General features: G+C 39.4%; 1 pseudogene; it reads right to left on the reverse strand.

Moving 5' to 3' along the window:
* Window positions 1-16,143: 16,143 nt before the first annotated feature.
* LOC110544116 (cysteine and histidine-rich domain-containing protein 1-like) lies at window positions 16,144-18,392 on the reverse strand (annotated as a pseudogene).
* Between the last annotated feature and the right edge of the window lie 2,995 nt (window positions 18,393-21,387).

A 21,387-nucleotide genomic window follows, 5' to 3' on the forward strand; every position in this document is an offset into this window, starting at 1 on the left:
TACAACAAGAAACCCAGAAACAGGGCAGCTGCCCTCAGGACTTCCCTGGGTGAGAGGAGAACCCTCTCGACTAACAAAGACCACAGTTACCACTCAGGTCTATATCCCTGAGGTGAGCAACTCCTGAAAAAACACCAGCCATCCAGGGACTATACCCAAAAAGCTGAGAAGACATCCTTCAGGAAAAACCAACTTTCTGCAAAGGGGATTCTCTCCACCACAGGATCCCCAGGAACCACCAGAAAATAACCCCAAACACCTAAGATAACACAATGGGTAGAGGCCAGCATAAAAGCTCAAGCAACAAAAGACAGAGCAATATGGCATCTCCAGAAACCAGGTACCCAGGGGCAAGTAGCCCTGGACACCCGACCATAACTAAAATCCAAGAAGATGACCTAACAAGTATGCTCATGAAGATGATAACAGAGGAAACAAATAAGATTCGTAAAGACATAGAGGAAGATAAACTCAAACAGAATATTGCCATCCGTAAAGAAATAGAGGAAGCTGCAGCCAAACAGTTTATGGCCTTTAGAAAGGAAATGCTTAAAACACTGAATGAAATGATAGAAACAGAGTTGAAGGAACTAAAAGAAAAACAGGAAAGTACAATCAGACAGGTGAAGGAAGTAAACAAAACAACTCAAGACCTGAAGATAGAATTGGAAAAATTAAAGAAAACACAAATGGAAGAAATAATGGAAAGGAAGAATCTAGGGAAGAAAACAGGAACTACAGAGGTAAGCATAACCAACAGACTACAAGAGATGGAAGAAAGAATCTCAGGTGTAGAAGATACAATGGAAGAAATCGATGTATCTGTCAAAGAAAATGTTAAATCCGAAAAATTCCTGACACAGACCGTCCAAGAAATGCAAGACAATATGAAAAGACAAAACCTAAGAATAATAGGTATAGAGGAAAAAGAAGACTCCCTTCTCCAAGGCCCAGAAAATATTTTCAACAAAATCATTGAAGAAAATTTCCCCAAGCTAAAGGAGAGGCCAATTAGAATACATGAGGCCTACAGAACACCCAACAAATTTGACCAGAAAAGAAAATCCTCCCGCCACATGATAATCAAAACAGTAAGTATACAGAACAAAGAAAAAATACGAAAAGCTGCAAGGGAAAAAGGCCAAGTAACATATAATGGCAAACCCATTAGAATCACACCTGACTTTTCAACAGAGACTATGAAAGCCAGAAGGGCCTGGACGGATATCATGCAGACCCTAAGAGAACACAGATGTCAGACCAGGCTACTATACCCTGCAAAACTCTCAGTCCTCATAGATGGAGAAAACAAGATATTCAATGACAAAAACAAATTTCAACAATACCTACAAACAAATCCAGCATTACAGAAGACACTGGAAGGGAAAATACAACCCAAAAAGCTAGCTACATTCAAGAAAACACAGGAAATAAATAACCTCACTTCAGTAAAACAAAAAGCAACCAAGCACACAACCTGATGACCACAGCCAACATCAAAATCAAGAGATCTAACAGCCACTGGTCATTAATCTCTCTCAACATCAATGGACTCAACTCTCCAATAAAAAGACACAGATTAACAGAATGGATATGTAAACAAAACCCAGCAATCTGTTGCATACAAGAAACACACCTAAGACACAAAGATAGACATTACCTGAGGGTAAAGGGATGGAAGACGACTTTCCAAGCAAACGGACCCAAGAAGCAAGCAGGAGTAGCCATTCTAATATCTGATGAAATAGACTTTCAACCAAACTTAATCAAAAGAGATGGGGAAGGACACTTCATACTCATCAAGGGAAAATTCCACCAGGAAGACATCACAATCCTGAACATCTATGCCCCAAATACAAGGGCACCCACATTTGTGAAACAAACATTGATAAAATTTAAAGCACATATAGATCCCCACACATTAATAGTGGGAGACTTCAACACCCCACTCTCAACAAAGGACAGGTCAACAAAACAGAAATTAAACAAAGAAAGTAGGTCTCTGACAGAGGTCATGAATCAAATGGACCTAACAGACATTTACAGAACTTTACACCCAAACACAAAAGAATTTACCTTCTTCTCAGCACCTCATGGAACCTTCTCTAAAATAGACCATATAGTGGGTCACAAAGCAAGCCTCAACAGATACAAGAAGATTGAAATAATCCCATGTATCTTGTCTGATCACCATGGAATAAAGCTGGACCTCAACAATAACAGAAATAACAAAAAGCCTACACACACATGGAAACTGAACAACTTGTTACTAAATGACAGCTGGGTCAGGGAAGAAATAAAGAAAGAAATTAAAGTCTTTCTAGAAATCAATGAAAATGAAGACACAACATACCAAACTTGTGGGACACAATGAAAGCAGTGCTAAGAGGAAAGTTCATAGCACTAAGTGCCTTCAAGAAGAAATTTGAGACAGCTCATTCAAGCACCCTAATGGCTCACTTAAAAACCCTAGAAAAAGAAGAAACAGACACACCAAGAAGGAGTAGACGGCTGGAAATAATGAAACTCAGGGCTGAAATCAACCAATTGGAAACAAATAAAAGAGTTCAAAGAATCCATGAAACAAAGAGCTGGTTCTTTGAGAAAATTAACAAGATTGACAAACACTTAGCCAGGCTAACTAAAAGGCAGAGAGACACCACCCAAATCAACAAAATCAGAAATGAAAAGGGGGATATAACTACAGACACTGAGGAAATCCAAACAATCATTAGGACTTACTTCAAAAGTCTATAGGCCACAAAATTTGAAAATCTAAATGAAATGGACAATTTTCTTGATCAATTTGACTTACCAAAGCTGAATCAGGACCAGGTAAATCAACTAAATAGTCCTATATCCCCCAAAGAAATAGAAGCGGTCATCAAAAGTCTCCCATCCCAAAAAAGCCCAGGACCAGATGGCTTCAGCGCAGAATTCTACCAGACCTTCAAAGAAGAGCTAACACCAATTCTCTTCAAACTATTCCACAAAATAGAAACAGAAGGAATATTACCAAATTCATTCTATGAAGCCACTGTCACCTTGGTACGTAAAACCTCACAAAGACTCAACAAAGAAAGAGAATTTCAGGCCAATCTTCCTTATGAACATTGATGCAAAAATACTTAATAAAATACTTGCAAACCGAATCCAAGAACACATCAAAGATATTATCCACTATGACCAAGTAGGCTTCATCCCAGGAATGCAGGTGTGGTTCAATATACGGAAATCCATCAATGTGATCCACCATATTAACAAACTGAAAGAAAAAAACCACATGATAATCTCCCTAGATGCTGAAAAAGCCTTTGACAAAATCCAACATCCATTCATGTTCAAAGTATTGGAGAGGTCAGGGATACAAGGCACATATCTAAGCATAGTAAAGGCGATATACAGCAAGCCTATAGCCAACATCAAACTGAACGGAGAGAAACTTAAAGCAATCCCACTGAAATCAGGGACAAGACAAGGCTGCCCACTCTCTCCATATCTCTTCAACATAATTCTGGAAGTCCTTGCTAGAGCAATAAGACAGTTGAAGGAGATCAAGGGGATCCAAATTGGAAAGGAAGAAGTCAAATTATCACTATTTGCAGATGATATGATAGTATACGTGAGTGACCCCAAAAACTCTACCAGGGAACTCCTACAGCTGATAAACACCTTCAGCAAAATGGCCGGGTACAAAATTAACTCAAAAAAATCAGTAGCCCCCTTGTATACAAAAGACAAAAAGGCTGAGAAAGAAATTAGTTAAACAACACCCTTCACAATAGCCACAAATGACATAAGGTACCTCGGAGTAACCCTAACCAAGGAAGTCAAAGACTTGTATGAAAAAAATTTCAAATCTCTGAAGAAAGAATTAGAAGAAAATATGAGAAGATGGAAAGATCTCCCATGCTCATGGCTTGGCAAGATTAACATAGTAAAAATGGCCATCTTACCAAAAGCAATCTACAGATTCAATGCAATGCCCATCAAATTACCAACACAATTCTTTACAAGCCTGGAAGGAAAAATTCTCAACTTCATATGGAATAACAAGAAACCCAGAATTGATAAAACAATCCTCTACAATAAGAGATCTTCCGGAGGTATCTCCATCACTGATCTTAAGTTGTACTATAGAGCAACAGTTTTAAAAACTGCATGGTATTGGCATAGAAACAGAATGGTGGATCAATGGAACCGAACAGAGGACCCAGAAATAAACCCACACACTTATGGACACCTGATCTTTGACAAAGATGCCAAAATCATACTATGGAAAAAAGATAGCATCTTCAACAAATGGTGCTGGTCCAACTGGATGTCTACATGTAGAAAAATGAAAATAGATCCATACTTGTCACCCTGCACAAAACTGAAGTCCAAGTGGATCAAAGATCTCAACATAAAACCAGACACATTAAATCGCCTTGAAAAAAAAGTGGGGAATACCCTAGAACTCATTGGTACAGGGGAAAACTTCCTGAAGAGAACACCAGCAGCACAGGCTCTAAGAGCAACAATCAATAAATGGAACCTCATGAAACTGAAAAGCTTCTGGAAAGCAAAGGACACCGTCATCAAAAGAAAGCCACCACCTACAGATTGGGAAAGAATCTTCACCAACCCTTTATCTGACAGAGGACTCATATCCAGTATATATAAGGAACTAAAGAAGCTGAAAAGCAGCAAACCAAGTAATCCACTTAAAAAATGGGGAACAGAGCTAAACAGAGAATTCTCTGTAGAGGAATACTGAGAAGCAGAGAAGCACTTAAAGAAATGCTCAACCTCACTAGCCATTAGGGAAATGCAAATCAAAACAACCCTGAGATTTCACCTTACACCCATGAGAATGGCCAAGATCAAAAACTCAAGTGACAACACATGCTGGAGAGGTTGTGGAGAAAGGGGAACCCTTCTCCACTGATGGTGGGAATGTAAACTTGTACAATCACTCTGGAAATCAATCTGGCGCTTTCTCAGACAACTAGGAATAGCGCTTCCTCAAATCCAGCCATACCACTACTGGGCATATATCCAAAAGAGGCTCAAGTACACAAAAATGACATTTGCTCAACCATGTTTGTAGCAGCTTTATTTGTAATAGCCAGAAGCTGGAAACAACCCAGATGCCCCTCAACTGAAGAATGGATGCAGAAATTGTGGTACATCTACACAATGGAATATTACTCAGCAATGAAAAATAAGGAAATCATGAAATTTGCAGGTAAATGGTGGGATCTGGAAAGGATCATCCTGAGTGAGTTGTCCCAGAATTAAAAAGACACACATGGTATATACTCACTCATATAGACATACAACATAGGACAAACCCACTAAAACCTGTGCATCTAAAGAAACTAAGCAAGAGAGAGGACCCTAACAAAAATGTCCAATCCCCATCCAGAAAGGCAAATAGGATGGACATCAGAAGAAGAAGAAAACAGGAAACAACCTAGGAACCTACCACAGAGCGCCTCTGAAGGCCTCTGCCCTTCAGACTATCAAAGCAGATGCTGAGCCTGATGGGCAACTGTTGGGCAGAGCGAATGGAATTTTATGTAAGAACTGGGAAATAGTAAGAGCTGGAGAGGACAGGGTCTCCACAAGGAGAGCAACAGAACAAGAAAATTTGAACACAGGGAACTTCCCAGAGACTCATACTCCAACCAAGGACTATTCATGGAGATAACCCAGAACCCCTGCACAGATGTAGCCCAGGGCAGTTCAGAGTCCAATTGGGTTACATAGTAATGTGAAGAGGGACTGCCTCTGACATAATCTGATTGGCCTGCTCTTTGATCACCTCCCTCTGGGGGGGAGCAGCCTTACCAGGCCATAGGAGAGGACAAGGCAGCCACTTTTGATGTGAACTGACAGACTAAGATCAGAAAGGAGAGGAGAACCTCCCCTATTATTGGACTTGGGGAGTGGCATGCAAGCAGAGGGAGGACGGAGGGTGGGATTGGGAGGGGAGGAGGGAGGGGCTTATGGGGGGATGCAGAATGAATAAAGTGTAATTGATGAAAAATTTAAAAAAAAGGGAAAAAATAATTTAAGAAACTTAAATGACTTTCAAAAGTGGAGGAAAACATGGAGTTAGTCAATTGGCATGCCCCTGGGGGCAATGGTCTCCTGAACCTACTCAGACCTCGGACACCACCACTGCTAGTTCTAGAACTGATGCAGGATGTTCCAACGAGGGGGTTAAGTCTTCTCATAATATTTCCTATAAGCCCACACTTGTTTGTCTATATCCCCCATTTTTATTCATTATTAGCCAGATAGAGCCAAGTAATTGTGGTAATGATACTTGCTTTTTTGCCCAATGTTGGAATGCTAGTAAATTTAGGTATGCCCTGGTTACTCCCATGCCTCACTGGGTGCCTGTGCCCGTTGATGCCCCTCACGCTATGACTCTCTTCAGACAGAAAAGGGATCTTGGAACTACAGCCACCATTGTTACTGCAAGCTCATTGGCGGCTGTTGGAGCTACCACTGGCGTATTAGCCATGAGTCATACTGGGCAGACTGCTCAGACCCTGAATAATCATTTAGCCAATGTAGCTCATGCCTTAGTTGTACAAAAAGGAATTAATGCTCAACTAAAAGGAAGCTTGATGGTGTTCAATCAGAGGATTGACCTCGTGCAGGAGCAAACTGATACCCTATGGCAAATCGCTCAACTTGGCAGTCAATGAAAATATGCTGGACTTTGAGTCACTAGCATATAACATGAGAATTTTTCCTGTGCTGCAAATCTGTCTAAACAATTGTCGAGCTATATTGTAGGTAATCGGACTGGAGAATTCGATACTACGATGGAGCAGCTGAGAGTGGCCATTGTCACAGTAAATTCTACCAGAGTGGATACAGGACTAGCCACAGGATTATCATCATGGATTGCTGCAGCCATGAATCATCTGAATGAATGGGCGGGCATGGGAGCGTTAGCAGGCCTTCTGGTGTTGGTCTCCTTGGTTTGCCTGTGGTATTATATGCAAGATTAGAGTCTCACAACAGTATGATGCAGCCATGATCATTCAGGCCTTTACAGCCGTTGAAGCAGGACATTCTCCCCAAGCATGGTTGGATACCATAAAAAGCTAAAATGTTATGCTCAGGATGCGAGGCTAAGCACTGCACTCAGGGTCAGCCACTTTGGACCCAGAGAAGAGCATGTCTGATTGCATGCGGGTTGATGCCCCAGGTCCCGCCTCTGAAAAAAAGGTATCAGAAGGGTCTGATGCTCTTTGGGTGGATGTCACCTAAATGAACATCGGTACAAAGTCCCAATTTATTTCTAATATCAGAGATCAGACCTCTACTCTTGCCTGATGCGTCTAAAACAAAAAGGGGGAACTGTAGAGAGCTGCGGAATGCTATGCCTTAAAGTTGGAGCTGGTTTCTGCCTTACACTTTCCCGATGGTGAGTGCTCTCTGTCAGGAACAATTCCACATTTGGCTAAGGCTGAGGATCTGGCTTGCTTCCATGTATAAAAGCCTATCTACATTGCCCACGTGGCACGCCTGGGTTGGCTACCCAGAGGCTATTTAAGTTGTGGGCTGGCTTTCCCCAGGGTCCGAGGATTGTTCAAGGTTCCTGAATAAACTGCATTGGAAAAGAAAATGGGGAACAGTGATAAATAGAGAATTCTCTGTAGAGGATTACTGAATGGCAGAGAAGCACTTAAAGAAATGTTCAACCTCACTAGCCATTAGGGAAATGCAAATCAAAACAACCCTGAGATTTCACCTTACACCCATGAGAATGGCCAAGATCAAAAACTCAAGTGACAACACATGCTGGAGAGGTTGTGGAGAAAGGGGAACCCTTCTGCACTGCTGGTGGGAATGTAAACTTGTACAATCACTCTGGAAATCAATCTGGCGCTTTCTCAGACAACTAGGAATAGCGCTTCCTCAAGATCCAGCCATACCACTCCTGGGCATATATCCAAATGAGGCTCAAGTACACAAAAAGGACATTTGCTCAACCATGTTTCAAGCAGCTTTATTGGTAATAGCTAGAAGCTGGAAACAACCCAGATGCCCCTCAACTGAAGAATGGATGCAGAAATTGTGGTACTTCTACACAGTGGAATAGTACTCAGCAATGAAAAATAAGGAAATCATGAAATTTGCAGGTAAATGGTGGGATCTGGAAAGGATCATCCTGAGTGAGTTGTCCCAGAATTAAAAAGACACACATGGTATATACTCACTCATATAGACATACAACATAGGACAAACCCACTATAACCTGTGCATCTAAAGAAACTAAGGAAGAGAGAGGACCCTAACTAAAATGTCCAATCCCCATCCGGAAAGGCAAAGAGGATGGACATCAGAAGAAGAAGAAAACAGGAAACAACCTAGGAACCTACCACAGAGGGCCTCTGAAAGCCTCTGCCCTACAGACTATCAAAGTAGATGCTGAGCCTGATGGGCAACTGTTGGGAAGAGTGAATGGAATTTTATGTAAGAACTGGGAAATAGTAAGAGCTGGAGAGGACAGGGTCTCCACAAAGAGAGCAACAGAACAAGAAAATTTGAACACAGGGAACTTCCCAGAGACTCATACTCCAACCAAGGACTATTCATAGAGATAATCCAGAATCCCTGCACAGATGTAGCCCAGCGCAGTTCAGAGTCCAATTGGGTTACATAGTAATGTGAAGAGGGACTGCCTCTGACATAATCTGAGTGGCCTGCTCTTTGATCACCTCCCTCTCGGGGGGAGCAGCCTTACCAGGCCATAGTAGAGGACAATGCAGCCACTTTTGATGTGAACTGATAGACTAAGATCAGAAAGGAGAGGAGAACCTCCCCTATCAGTGGACTTGGGGAGTGGCATGCATGCAGAGGGAGGAGGGAGGGTTGAATTGGGAGGGGAGGAGGGAGGGGCTTATGGGGGGATGCAAATTGAATAAAGTGTAATTGATGAAAAATTAAAAAAAATAAAAAATAAATTAAAAAAAAGAAATGGTGCTGGTCTAACTGGATGTCTACATGTAGAAAAATGCAAATAGATTCATACTTATCACCCTGCATGATACTACAGTCCAAGTGGATCAAAGACCTCAACATCAATCCAGACACAATAAACCTGTTACAAGAAAAAGTGGGGAAGATCCTTGAACTCATTGGCACAAGAGACAACTTCCTGAACAGAATACCAACAACACAGGCTCTAAGATAACCATCAATAAACAGGACCTCATGAAACTGAACAGCTTTTGTAAAGCCAAGGAAACTGTCCTCAGAACAAAATGACAACCTACAGATCGGGAAAGGATCTGCACCGACCCTATATTTTACAGAGGGTTCACATTCAGAAATAAGTTAAACAGCAACAAATCAAGTAATCTAATTAAAAATGGGGTATTGAGCTAAACAGAGAATTATCAATAGAGGAATTTGAATGGCAGAGAAACATTTAAATTCTCACTATCCTCAGCTATGAGAAAAATGCAAATCAAAATGACCCTGAGTTTTCACCTTACACCCATCAGAATTGCTAAGATAAAAACAACAACAACAACAACCATAAAAAAAAAAAAAAACTCAAGTGACAATACATGCTGGAGAGGATGTGGAGAAAGGGGAACCCTCCTCCACTGCTGGTGTGATTATAGACTTGTATAACCACTTTGAAAATCAATCTGGTGATTTCTCAGACCATTAGAAATAGTGCTACCTCCAGATCCAGTTGTACCACTCCTAGGCATATATCCAAAAGATGCTCAAGTATACAGCAAGAACATTTTGTCAACCATGTTTGTAGCAGCTTTATTTGTAATAGCCAGAAGCTGGAAACAACCCAGATGTCCCTCAGTTGAGGAATGGATATAGAAATTGTCGTACATTTACACAGGGAATACTACTCACCCTTAAAAACAAAGTAATCATGGAATTTGCAGGCAAATGGTGGGAACTAGACCAGGTCATCCTGAGGTAGGTATCCCAGAAGCAGAAAGACACACATGGTATATACTCACTTATAAGTGGATATTAGACCTAGGATACAGGATAATCATACTAAAATTTGTACACCTAAATAAACTAATCAGGAAAGAGGATCCTGGGTAAGATGCTCAGTCCTCATTCAGAAACAAAAATGTGTTGGACATCGGATGAGATAGAAAAAAGGGAACAGGACAGGAGCCTACCACAGAGGGCCTTTGAAAGACGTTACTCAGCAGGGTATAAAAGCAGATGCTGAGACTCAGCCGAACTTTGGGCAGAGTGCAGGGAATCTTATGAAAGGAGGGGTAGATAGTAAGACCTGGAGTGGACAGGAACTCCACGAGGAGAGCAACAGTACCAAGAAATCTGGGCCAAGGGATCTTTTCTGAGACTGGTACTCCAACCAAGGACCATTCATGAATATAACCTAGAAACCCTGCTCAGATGTATCCCATGACTGCTTATTGTCCAAGTGGGTTTCTTAGTAAGTAGAACATGGACTCTCTCTGACATGAACTCATTGGCTAGCTCTTTGACTGCCTTCCCTGATGATGGAGGACCCTTTCAAAGTCACAGAGGAGGACAATGCAGCCAGTTCTGATGAGACCTGATGGGAGGACCTCCCCTATCCGTGGACTTGGAGAGTGTTATGGGAGGAGATGATGGAGGGAGGGAAGTTGGATTTAGGAGGGAATGAGGGAGGGGGCTACAGCTGGGATACAAAGTGAATTAACTGTGATTAATATAAAAGATACTAAGACTCATAACCAAACCTTTAGCAAAAGGGGAGTTAGTATGACATGGAAAGGATAGGAGCCCCACAAGGACCAAATATATCTGGGCACAGGTTTTTTTTTTTCTGAAACTATTTCTCCAACCAAGGACCATATATGGATATAACCTAGAACCTTTGCTTGGACGAAGCCCATGGTAGCTCAATAAACAATTGGTATCCCACAGGAAGGGGAACACGTTCTATCTCTGACAGGAACTCAGTGGCAGGCTCTTTGACTTCTCCACCCTCCAAGGGAGGAACAGTCCTGCTAGGCCACAGAGGAGGACTTTGCAGCCAGTCCTGAAGATACCTGATAAAACAGGGCCAGAAGAAAGGGGAGGAGGTCCTCCCCAATCCATGGACTTGGAAAGGGGCAGGGAGAAGCTGAGGGAGGGAGGGAGGTAGGGTGGGATTGGGAGGGAATAAGGGAGAGGGATAGAGCTGGGATACAGAGTTAATAAAATGTAACTAATAATAATAAACAATAAAAAAATAAAAAATAAAAATTTAATTAAAATAATAACTGGTAATTCATATCCCTCAATATCAATGGTCTCAATTCTCCCATAAAAAGACAGATTTACAGAATGGATCCAAAAACATGATCCATCCTTCTGCTGTATCCAAGAAACTTATGTCAGCATGAAGAATGAACTTCCTTTCAGCGTAAAGTGTTGGAAAATGGTATTCTAAGCAAATGGACCTAAGAAACAAGTTGATATAGCTATTTAAATATCTAACAAATAATATTCAAATCAAAATTAATCAAAAGATATAGGAAAGGACACTGCCTATTCATGAAAAGAAAAATCCACTAATATGACATTTCAGTTCTTAACATCTATGCTCCAAACACAAGGGCACACTTTTGTAAAAGAAACACTACTATAACTTAAATCACACACTGACCCTTAAACAGTCATAGTAAGAGTCTTCAATAACCTATTCTCACCAATGGCCATCCAGACAAAAACTAAACAGAGAAATAATGGAGCTGATGGTTGTTATAAACCAAAGGAACATAAAAGATATTCACGGAACATTCTACCAAAAATACTTCAAAAGTATATACCTTCTCAGCACCCCAAGGAACTTTTTCCAAAATTGACCACATATTCTGTGGTCAATAGACCAAGTCTCAATAGACAAGTCTCAATAAACACAAGAATATTGAATTTACTTCCTGTATCCTTTCAGACCACCAGGAATTAAAGCTGTTTATCAACAAGAGCAGAAAGATTAAAAATTTATGGAAACTGAACAACTCTCTACTGAATAAAAAATAGGTCAAGACAGAAATAAAGAAAGAAATTAAAGATTTTCTAGAATTCAATGAAAAAGAATACACATCATACCCAAACTTATGGGACACAATGAAAGTGGCATTAAGAGGAAAGTTCATAGCACTAAGTGCCTACATTAAAAAAAAAATAGAGACCTCATACTAGCAGCTTAACAGCACATCTGAAAGGTCTAGGACAAAAAGAGGCAAGCAGATATAAGAGAAGCAGACAGCAAAAAATAACCAAACTGATGGCTGAAATCAATAATAAAAAAAGAACAAGACAAAGAATCAATAGAACAAAGACTTAGTTCTTTGAGAAAATCAAATATAGACAATCCCTCACTCAAACTAATAAATGATGGAAGGAAAATATTCATGTTAATAAAATCATAAAAGGGGGAATAAGAGGAGATATGGAGGAAAACTAAAGAATCCTAAGGGTATATTTCTAAAATCTGTACTCCAGGGCTCAGTTTATTTTGGCTCTGTTGGTTGTGTTTTGGAGCTCCTGCCCCCTCCAGGTCTTTCTATCTCCCCCTTCTTTCATAAAATTTCATGCATTCTACCCAAAGTTTGGCCATGAGTCTCAGCCTCTGCTTCGATATCTCCATCAGTAGAGTCTTTCAGAGGCCCTCTGTGGTAGGCTCCTGTCCTGTTCCTTGACTTCTCCTGCTTTCGATGTCTATTCCATTTGTCCTTCTGAATGAGGGTTGAACATCTTCCCTAGGGTCTTCCTTGTTATTTAGCTTTCTTAGGAGTATAGATTTTAGTACATTTATCCTATATTATATGTCCAATAACACTTATGAGTGAATATAGATCATGTGTGTCCTTCTGTTTCTAGGCTACCTCACTCAATATGATCTTTTCTAGTTCCCTCCATTTGTCTGTAAATTTAATGATTTTCTTGTTTTTAATAGCTGAGTAGTATTCCATTGTGTAAATGTAACACAATTTCCATATACATTCCTCTGTTGAGGGACATGTAGGTTGTTTTCAGATTCTTGTTATTATGAATAGAACTGCTACAAATATGGTTGATCAAATGTCCTGGCTCAGATGTAGCTCATAGACTCAGTCTCCAAGAGGGTCCCTACTAAGGGGAGCAGAGGCTTTCTCTGGCATGAACTCAGTGGCAGGCTCTTTGATCACCTCCTCCTGGGTGGTGCAGCCTTGTCAGGTCACAGAGGAAGGCAGCACAACTAGTCCTGATTGAGACCTGAAAGGCTAGGGTCAGATAGAGGGGGAGGAGGACCTCCCCTATCAGTGTCCTGGAGAAAGGCATAGGGGAAGAAGAGGGAGAGAGGATGGAATTGGGAAGAGATGAGGGAGGGGATACAAAGTGAATAAATTGTAATAAATGTTAATACTAAAAAATATAAAAGGGGGCTCTGTCCTGCAGACTACCAAAGCAGATGCTGAGACTTATGGCCAACTGTTGGGCAGAGTGCATGGAATCTTATGTAAGAAGTGGGAAACAATAAGATCTGGAGAGGACAGGAACCCCACAAGGAGAGCAACAGAACCAGAAAATTTGAACACAGGGAACTTCCCAGAGATTCATACTCCAACCAAGGACTATTCATGGAGATAACTTATAACCCCTGCACAGATGTAGTCCATAGCAGTTTAGTGTCCAAGTGGGTTACATAGTAATGGGAAGAGGGACTGCTTCTGACACAATCTGATTGGCCTGCTCTTTGATCACCTCCCCCTGAGGAGCAGCCTTATCAGGCCACAGAAGATGATGCAGTCATTAAAAATCTATCACCCTCTCCACCCCCACCAAAAGCCCAGGATCAGATAGATTTAGTGTAGAATTCTTCCAGACTTCCAAAAAAGAGTTAAAGCCAATACTTCTTATTATTCCACAAAATATATATAGAAAGAACATTGGCTAATTCATTTAATGAGGCCACAATTATCCTGATATCCAAACCACATAAAGGCTCAACATAAAGAGAATTAGAGTCCAGTTTCCCTTATGAATAAAGATGTATAAGTACTCAATAAAATAATTACAAACTGAATTCAAGAACACATCAAAAAGACCATCTACCATGATCGAGTAGACTTCATACCAGAGAAACATGGGTGGTTCAAGATACAAAAATCACTACCATATAAATAATCTGAAAGAAAAAAAAGGATGATCATCTCATTAGGAGCTGAAAAAGCCTTTAAGAAAATCCAGCACCTTTTTGTGTTAAAAGTCCTGGAGAGATTAGGGATACAAGAGATAACTAAACAAAATAAAGGCAATTTACAGTAGGCCTATAGCCAACATCAAATTAATTGGAGAGAAACTCAAAGCAATTTCACTTAAATCAGGAACAAAACAAGACTGCCCACTATCCCCATATTTATTTAACATAGTATTTGAAGTCTTTGCTAGAGCAATGAGACAACTGAAGACTTCAACCTTATCCAAAGGAAGCCCCAACCTCTTGCCTAATTTATACTTTCAGTGATACATTGATTGTCTTGCTATGGATCTTAGAAAGCCTTGATATTTTTTTTTCACTTATTACAATTGTAGCTGTTGACTTGTTATATGTGATCTATATTACACTGACATTTAGTCTTTGCTAAATTAATTCAACACTTTTATTAAAACACAATGATGAAGTTTATCAAATACCTTTAATGTTGAGATGTTTATATGGCTTTTATACTTGATTCTGTTGACATAGTTCATCTTAGTTACTCATTGCTCATAAACTATCCTTATATTTTTTGAAAAATACTACTTGATCATGGTAAACATTTGATATCCTATTGTATTTGGTTTGCTGAAGATTTTTTTGTTTTGTTTTGTTGAAGATTTTTGCATCAACATTCATTGGAGATTTAGCTTCGTATGAGTTCAGAAGAATGCCTTTACGGAACTTTTAGAGTAATTGGAGAAATATTGGTATTAGTTCATCACAAGTTTGGTAGGATGAAACTATCTGGTCATAGATTTTTTTTTCAAGGAAGGAAAGTTCATTTTGGCTCACAGATTCGGAGGACACAGTTTACAAAGGCTGAGGAGCCAGTGGTGGGAGTACAGGGACAGAGATGGTTCATATGCCCTGACTGAATCAGACTAGGGTTGTATAATCCTCAAAGTCTCATCCCCAGTGAGCTCAGCCAGGCCCAGCATCCTAAAGGATTCACAGCCTTCATAATACAGCCATAATTTGGGAGACCAAAAGCTTAAAACATGCCTGTAAGGGCATTTCAGATTCAAACCTCAACAGACACCTTAAAATATTTCAACAAAACTATATAGTCACAGTTCTACAGTTACACTTTTACATCAGGGAAACAGATATAATTGGTAAGAGAGTTTAGACTATAAATCAGGCACAATTTAGTCAAAACATTACAAAGACCTTTAAATAATCAGGAGATTTTTAAAAACATTATTGCTTAGTTTTATGAAATGATAAATTTTGACCAAATGATACTTCTATAAACTTAGTTATAGTTCCTGTAGTCTTAAATTATATTGCTTGTCAATAACATAGATTTTAATGTAACATTTTGGAATTGAATTAACTGCAAATGAATTATAATGTTAGCCAGTACACACAGATGGTTTGACATTTGGTTTGATGCTTCAGAATTAGTACTACAAAAAGCAACCACCGCATAGGGAAAAACAAACAATATTTTCCTTAAAGATTTTCAGGAATTATAGTAACAAAAGTTCATGGAAAGTTCAATTAATTTTTTTAAACACCTTGCTTTTCCATTTAAAGATCAAACAGATTAAAAAAGATAAAAAGATCTTTTGTTTCTCCGCTTATAATAATTTATACTAAGAAATACTGCAATTATACTTATAAGTTCTTTCCTCCCTTCAAGTGTGGAGCAACACTATAGGCTTTAGAAGACATATAGGTTACAAAGTTAGTCTAACCCTTTCAACATGAAAAATCATAACATGGAACTCAAAAGGAAGGTAAAGGTACAAAAATTTAACAGACTTCGGCTTTGAAGAACCTCATGATAATCTAAAATGGCAGATTAAAAACAACAAAAATATTACAGCAGCAAGACACTACTTCATCACACACATTAAGAACTCTAAAATAAGATTCTCTGCATATTACCCAAAATGTGGTCATGAGTCCAAGTATCTGATGAAAGAAGAGTAAGATAGTAAGACCTGCAGAGGACAGGAATTACACAAGGAAAGGAACAGAAACAAATAATCTGGGCTCAAGGATCTTTTCTGAGACTAATACTCCAAACAAGGTCTATTCATGGATATAACCTAGAACCCCTGCTCAGACCCATGGCAGCTTATTCTCCAAGTGGGTGCCCAAGTAAGGGGAACAGGGACTGTCTCTACATGAACTCAATGGCCTGCTCTTTGATCACCTCCCCCTGAGTAGGGAGCAGCCTTACCAGGCCACAGAGGATGGCAATGCAGCCAGTCCTAATGAGACCTGATAAGCTACGGTCAGATGGAAGGGGAGGGGGACCTCCCGTATCAGTGGACTTGGAGAGGGACATGGGGGGAGATGAGGGAGGGAGGGTGGGGTTGGGAGGGAATAAGGGAGGGGGCTACAGCTGGGATCCAAAGTGAATAAACTGTAATTAATATAAAAATAAAAAATTAATAAAAAAGAACTCTAAAATCGACAAAGCTTTCTGTTTCTCTTCCAATCAATCTGCAATATCGTCTTTTGGTTTCTCCTGTTTTTTGGTTGTAGGCAGTTCAAGACTTGCCCACTACATAGATTCCACCTTTTTTTTTTAATTTATTTTTTTTTTACTTAAAAAATTCTTTATTAATTACACTTTATTCACTTTGTATCCCCGCTGTGGTTCCCTCCCTCCTCCCATCCCAATCTCTCCATTCCTCCCCCCCTCTGCACTCATGCCCCTCCCTAAGTCCACTGATAAGGGAGGACTTCTTTTCCTTCCTTCTGATCCTAGCCAATTAGGTCTCATCAGTGGTGGCTGCAGTGTCTTCTTCTGTGGCCTGGTAATGCTGCTCCCCCCCATCAGGGGGAGGTAATTAAAGAACAGGCCAATCAGTTCATGTCAGAGACAGTCCCTTTTCCTATTACTATGGAACCCACTTGGACACTGAACTGCCATGAGCTACATCTGTGCAGGGGTTCTAGGTTATCTCTATGCATGGTACTTGGTTGGAATATCAGTCTCAGGAAAGATCCCTGTGCCCAGATTTTTTGGTTCTGTTGCTCTCCTTGTGGAGTTCCTGTCCTCTCCAGATCTTACTTACTCTTTCCTACTTCTTTCATAAGATTCCCTGCACTCTGCCCAAAGGTTGCCCATAAGTCTCAGCATCTGCATTGATAGTCTGCAGGGCAGAGCCTTTCAGAGGTCCTCTGTGTCAGGCTCTTGACTTGTTCCCTGTTTTCTCCTTCTGATGTCCATCCTCTTTGCCTTTTTGGATGGTCATTGAGCATTATAGCCAGAGTCCTCCCACCTTTCTCTCATAGTGATCTCAGTCTTTGTTGCAGTCATAGTTATATAACTTCATTTAATATCAATCACAACCAAGAGTTTCACATTTTCATGAAATTCCTTCTCTCTTACAAATACAATGTGAACATTTAACAATGTACTATTTGCATCTACTTGACTGAGTTGTGGCAGTGAATTTTTAGCATATATAGAGATGGTAACTTCACCCCCAGTCTGATGCCAGTCAGATCTACATGGAACAACTTTTTTTCCCTCTATCTTTTTTAGTCCACATATGTTTCCCTGTCCTACAACCTTCTAGGGCCAAGAATGTATTAAAATCTGAGGTTTTTCTTCTACAACAGCTCCAATATTTCATCCCCACATGGAAAACAGGTACTCCAGGATAATATACACAGACTTAGTCTAAGCTCTGTAGACCCTGGTTTGTCTTTGAACATCCTCCATTTTTATAAGAATTCCCAATCTTAATTTAATTACTGTCTTCTTTTTTATTTTCTTCATTCCCTGGTGACAGTTTAAACTTATTGTTTTAGGGAAACAGATATTTTTAATTCCAAGTTTGTCATTGGCTCATCTGGGCTTGGCCTTTGTATTGCTTCTACTGGCTTAGGGGCTTGAATGATGTGCTCCAGAAATTTGGGATATAATTTAGACAGCTCTTTCTTCTCAGTAGTCTTGACTTCAGGCTTGACTGGTTCAGGTGGTTTTTCACTATTATGCCTGACATTTGTACAGCCTACACTGCTTAAGAATTAAAAAAAAATCATTTGTGTTTCTCTTATAGCACGATCAATCCTTTATGGCATCATGAAGCACAGGAACGCCTGGGTGTTATGTAAAAGCATCGTCCACATTGGCCTTAGGGTCAAAATACTGGCCACAGCTTCTGCTATACCACAGACGTGCCATTCCATTTTCCAGGTGAAACCACACCACCGGACTACAACTGAATCACCATGGCAATCGCCAACAATACGGTACAAGCCTTCTATAAGATATTTTTTGATAGGAGACATTTTACTGATTCAGTCTTATTATTTTTTATTGTTTGTTCAAACATTCTATTTCTTCATGATTCTGTCTTGTTAAGGAGAACATGTCCAGCAACTCACTGATTTCTGTAGGATCAAATTTGTTGGTATATATGAGCCCCTAAAGTACTCTACATACCTTTGGCCTTTGCTAGTACTAATTTTCTTCCCTTTTGTCTCTGATATTGCATATTTCAGCACTCAAGTTTTTATAGTATAGCTTAGGCCTTGGTAGTTTTGTTGATTTTTGTTAAGAACAATTTCTTTTCATTGAGTGTTATATTACTTTGAGAATCTATTGAATTTCTTTCTATTGGCATATTTTAACCTGTTCCATTTACAACCTGGGAAAATCTCCTCACCCCATAGTTAGGCAATTTGATGGTTCTTTTTTTCCCCAGAAAGTTACCACATTGATTTCAAATATAATGTATACACTGGTTGAAATAGCCCAAAAGTCCTGGACCCAGATGACCTTCTTGTCTCAGCTTCTCAAGGAGGTGGGTCTTCAAGCTTGTAACACCATGCCTAGGTGGTTGGAATATTTTAATTGTACAAAAGAATAAGATTCATTGGTATGTTTCTAAATATACATATATTTTGATCACATTTACCCCATATTACCCTGTATTGTACTTTTACCCTATCACCATTCTTTTCTTTTACACAAATAATTTTCCCCTTTTCTTTTATGTCTTACTTTTTAAAATCTAGAATCCTCCTATTTTAAAAAATATATGAAACTTTTATGACTATGGCTTAACTCACTAAACATGGTGATATTAAGGTGGATTTTTCTGAAAATAGTATCATTTCATTATTCGTGGCTGGACATTTTAAATATATTTATTGTTTATTTGTACAATAGAAATATCTCTAGAAAAGTATCTCTTCATTTATTTTATTGAATGGTTGCATTCATTCCTATTTGGTATTAATTTAGTAGTTGCTATTTGATATTTTTTGTTATTTATGTATTCTCTATATTAATCCTAGACTGGATAAATATCTGCAAAGATTTCCTCAAATTCTGTAGGCTGTCCCTTAACTTTAATTGTTCCTTTTATTATGCAGAAGCTTGGTAATTTGATGCAATATAATTTGTCATTTCTTGTTATTATTTTGTGAGATATTGGTATACTGTTTAGAAGGTGATTGCTCATCCCATATTTTGAAATATTTTCTGCCAGTATTTTCAGAACTTCAGGCCATACATTAATGTTTTTGATTCATTCTTTAAGTTTGTTTTTATGTATGTAAGTATTTTGCCCATGTATACAGAAGGAACTTGTATTTGACTGTTGTAGCTATCATCTTGGGGCTTATCACCTCTCTCTCCTAACCTAGGCCTATTCTGAAAGCTTCTAGGCTCTGTTCAATCTAATCTAGGCCTAGAATGTTTTCATCCTATGAAACTTACTGCTTAATAATCTCACACTTTCTTGTTCTTTCTGAGCTCATAGCTGGCAGGTTCAACTAAGCTGTTCTGGCTCAAACTCCTCTCCCAACTAATGTAGTCAATCTGCCTTCTCTCTTGGCCTTTGAATTGCTCTGCTTGGCATCAAAGTAATTCCAGCAATCTTTTCTAATCTTCTGGATCCTTCCCATTCTCTGGCTCATTCTATCTTCACCTGTATCTAGCTTGTCCTCTCATTCAACCTCTCTCTGAAATATCACAGTAAAATTTCCTCCTTTCTCTCTCTCTCTCTCTCTCTCTCTCTCTCTCTCTCTCTCTCTCTCTCTCTCCTTAAGTAGTTTCCCTTTCCTCTCTCTTCTTGGGAGAGTTGGGCATATCCTATTCTGTCAAGTCTTTCACTGTTTCTTCCATTCAATTAAACATTACTTTCAAACATGTGTTTGGGATTAAAAGTGCCTGGACCAAAGCTTTTCTTTACCTGAAACTTGCTCTATACAAGGATAACCTTGAACTCAGATCTGCTTGCCTCTGTATCCTGGGATTAAAGGTGTGCTTGTATTTTAGCCAGATTACACAGACCTAGAAGGTCTTTGGATGTGATTTCTTGTCAGAACAGTCATGTTCTGAATTAAAATTCTTCTACACATGTTTTTGTGAACCATATTCATGTTCAGTACTTGTGGAGGCCTGAAGAATGCATCAGATAGTCTGGAAGTGGTGTTATGCATGTTTTTAGGCTGTCATGTAGGTGCTGGAAACTAAAGATAGATCCTTTGCAAGAGCAGCAGGCACTATTAATGACTGAACATCTTTCTAGCCTCTATATCTTTGATTAATTTTGACTTGGGTTTTGTGACAGGTAAGAGATAGGCTTCTAATTTCAGGTTTTATTTATTTATTTACATGAAGATAACTATCTCCCAGAACTGTAAACGAGGTGATCTTTTTTCCAATGTGTAACTTTGGAACTTAGCCAAGTGATTTTATTCCATTCCATTCCACACTATGCCATGCCATGCCACTCCAGTCCACTCTAGTCCACCTATTCAATCATCTCTCTCTCTCTCCCTTGCTTCTTCACTCCAAACCCTCTCTCTATTTCTCTCACCTTCTCTCTGTCTCTGTCCATCTCTGTGCATGTCCCAATACTATGGGGTTTTAAAAAAATACAATTGCTCTATAGTATAAATTGTGGTACCACCAACATTTTTTTTTTTTACTATTCAGGATCTTCAGAAAAATTTTGATGATTCTTGGTCTAAAGTGAAGTAGCTTTTGGTAACATTTTCAAGGAAGTAGCACTTAAATATCACTGGCTTAATTGATGCCTTTGCATTACTATTATGTTTCCTCTAACTCTTTCTGGTGTCTTTCTGTCACGCCAGGTAGAAATGAAATTAGATTATTTAGGATACAGTAGCACCAATACTCTGTGTTAAACGAAAATATCTATAAC

The sequence above is a fragment of the Meriones unguiculatus genome (genome assembly GCF_030254825.1).
Source record: "Meriones unguiculatus strain TT.TT164.6M chromosome X unlocalized genomic scaffold, Bangor_MerUng_6.1 ChrX_unordered_Scaffold_30, whole genome shotgun sequence".
NCBI classification, from domain to species: domain Eukaryota; kingdom Metazoa; phylum Chordata; class Mammalia; order Rodentia; family Muridae; genus Meriones; species Meriones unguiculatus.